General features: G+C 34.2%; 1 long non-coding RNA gene across 1 annotated transcript; it reads left to right on the forward strand.

Annotated features, from left to right (window-relative positions):
- The first annotated feature begins 616 nt into the window (after window positions 1–616).
- LOC116378924 (uncharacterized) lies at window positions 617–1,556 on the forward strand. Its single transcript, XR_004212360.1, has 3 exons — window positions 617–770; window positions 959–985; window positions 1,069–1,556. It is a non-coding gene; the product is annotated as an uncharacterized LOC116378924 (long non-coding RNA).
- The last annotated feature ends 1,963 nt before the right edge of the window (window positions 1,557–3,519 follow it).

Below are 3,519 nucleotides of genomic sequence, written 5' to 3' on the forward strand. Positions count from 1 at the left end.
TGATCATATTCCTTATATTATATCATTCTAATATCATATGTATATTTTCCCTTAAACTCACGAGATGCAGCATGTTTTATACTTAATGTGAATATAATTCATACTTTGTTGGCATCTTATTCTGAAAACCGGATGTTCGTCTGAAGAAACCGGATGTTGTATCACGTTAATGTTTCCGTTAACTTTCAAAGTCCTTCGCTCGCTCCCGATCTGTGCCGTTTGAATGCGTTTACCGTGAATGTCAGCATATAGGAGCACGAACATGTAAGTGTCTGCTGACTTTACCGCAGGATGTCCAGTAGTCTCCAGGCAGAGCAACAGCTGGTGCTCGTTGTAACGCCGCTTGTCTTGCTTTTGTTTATCTAAACGTCTCCCACAAGCTGCATCAACGGAGTCTGCTGAAGACTTCCTCCACGGACTTTCAAAAAAAAAATTAGCTAACGCGACATAAAATAATTGTCAGCGTCAATTAATGAATGCGTTAACGCGATAATAACTCGTTAACTTGCCCAGCACTAATATATATACATGTATATATATATATATACACAAGTTTGTTGGACTTTATTTGGTTAACCGTTTTAAATGGAAAAGAAACATGTTGTTCAAAGACAATAAAGGGTTTCTAAAAATCAAAATCTCTCTCTGTCTCTCTCTCTCTGTCTCTGTCTGTCTCTCTGTCTCTCAGCGAGTCTTCCTGCCAGTGATACAGCTTCTGAAAACACAGAGAACATTGATGAAGAACACACCAACTGCTGTCAGAACTGCTGGTAACACACACACACACACACACACACACACACACACACACACACACACACACACACACACACATGAACCCTCCTCTAACTGTCCTCTGTCTCACGTGAGACTGAGCGGGACGTTTTCCCGAACAGAGGTCCCTGAACACACCATCCAGCCTCCATGTTTGAACAAACTAACTCGAGTCTCCTTTCAGCTCCCGGGTGATGAAGATCAGCTGCTGGTGAGTTCACTGTCCCTCACACCTGCAGGACAGAAGAGTTTCCTCCTCACAGTCTTGACTCTCGATATCCTTTTGTCTCTCAGTCGGACGCTGCGTCGCTGGAATCGAGTCTGTCGACGAAACTGTCGCACCGCCGTCAAGTCGGTGACGTTCTATTGGCTGGTTCTGCTGCTCGTCTTCCTCAACACCTCCCTCAGCGCCTCGGAGCACTACAACCAACCTGATTGGCTGACACAAGTCCAAGGTAGCAACACACACACACACACATGGAATACAGTTCTTCATCATGTGTGAATGTTTTAATAATACAACAGTTTGTCCGTCTAGTTCACAGACATCGGGACATTTCTCCTCCTGAAAACTTCTCTCTAAAAACAGACGTCAGTGAACGCACCACGACACGTTCAACAGCAACACCAATGCAACAAATAGATATATAATTATCAATAGTACAATATATATGTATTTATTTCATCGTGCACGTTCTGCTGTTTGCTGTCCCCTTTTTATAATGTTTAAAAAGAGCGAAGCTGAAGTAAAAGTACTACCAAAGTGTAGAAATACTATGAGCACCAACACATACTTAAAGTACCAAAAGTAAAAGTACTCGTCATGCAGATTAATATTTATTATGTTATTTGATATTCAACATAAATATAATATAACGTAATATAATATAATATAATATAATATAACGTAATACAATATAATATAATATAATATAACGTAATATAATATAATGTAATATAATATAATATAATATAATATAATATAATACACCGTAATATAATATAATGTAATATAACATAATATAACGTAATATAATATAATATAATATAATATAATATAACGTAATATAATATAATATAACATAATATAACGTAATATAATATAATATAATATAATATAATGTAATATAATATAATATAATATAATATAATATAACATAATATGATATAATATACCGTAATATAATATAATGTAATATAACGTAATATAATATAATATAACATAATATAATATATTTAGTGCTGGGCAATGATTAAAATATTTAATCGCGATTAATCTCATGGATTTTTTGCGATTAATCGTGATTAATCTCATTGTTATGGCAAAGTTCAATAATGAATTCAAAAGTAGTGTATTGTGCACTTTTATTTTAAAGTACTGCTATATGAACAAAAGGTCAATACCATTTGGTTTGTAAACACTTTAAACACATCAGGTTCTTGTTAGCAGCAGTATTCCCTTTACACAGCAGCAGTTAAACAGTTATAATGATTCTGATCATAGATATTCAGCCGGTGTTCACAACTTTATGTTCATGTGTGTAAGAGATGATATTTAAATTTACTTCTTGAGAACTGAAACATATCTACGTCATGTTTTTATGTTTGTTAAATTCTCAGTAGTGATAACTAAATGATGCTTATTATACATATTACAAACAAAACACTTTAAAAACTCGACACTATGTATTTTATTATTGTCACTGTTGTAAATTGTTTGATTGCATGATTTACTTTTATTGTGAAGAGCATGAAAACGGAAGTGCTTTTACTTTGAAGAGACAGGAAGTAGAATGGTACGTGTTCTTGACACTAACAATGTTGATACGTAGAAAACCGCATGTCGGGTGCAAGAGCGCGTTGTGTTCACTGTAACACTGTAACACTGTAATACTGCAGTTCAGACAGTAAAGTGTTCCGTTCAAACAAGACGTGTCTTGTTCCTCACGAGAAGCTCCACTTCACAACAGTCACGTTTGATCTGTAACGAGACGATCGCGCGCGTGTGTGTGAGACAAGAGTGAAGGACGGTGACGGAGTGTAGGAGGGGTTCTGGACCCGGGGGGAAGGAAGTGACGCCACATGAACACAGCTGTTCACTGCTTGCTGCCTGGTTCTTGTGTTAAAAATGTCGCTTAATAATAAATAAATAAAAAACTGCGTTAACGCGCGATAATATAATTGTCGGCGTTAATTAATTAATGCGATAATAACGCATTAACTTGCCCAGCACTAAATATAATATAATATAACGTAATATAATGTAGTATAACGTAATATAATATAACGTAATATAATATAAAATAACATAATATAATATAATATAATATAACGTAATATAATATAATATAATATAATATAATATAACGTAATATAATATAATTAGTGCTGGGCAAGTTAACGCGTTATTATCACATTAACGCATTCATTAATTTTATCGAGCGTTAACGCAGTTTTTAAAATTTAGTATTGTTAATTATTTATTTTTTATTTTTTTTTAATTGAAAGACAAGAGACAATACATAGACATAACAACAAGAGGATGACAAGAACTGTGTGTGTGTGTGTGTGTGTGTGTGTGTGTGTGTGTGTGTGTGTGTGTGTGAACATGTGTGTGTATGTCCTTGAGCCTTTTGAGATGGGAAAAAAATAATAATAATAATAATTAAAAAACAACAACAACAAAACAAAAAAAAACAGGTAAGTATTTTTAATTTATTATTATTGTAACAGACCGTCTCATGT

The sequence above is a fragment of the Anarrhichthys ocellatus genome, unplaced genomic scaffold (genome assembly GCF_004355925.1).
Source record: "Anarrhichthys ocellatus isolate YVR2014 unplaced genomic scaffold, GSC_Weel_1.0 scaffold3402, whole genome shotgun sequence".
Classification (NCBI taxonomy): Eukaryota; Metazoa; Chordata; class Actinopteri; order Perciformes; family Anarhichadidae; genus Anarrhichthys; species Anarrhichthys ocellatus.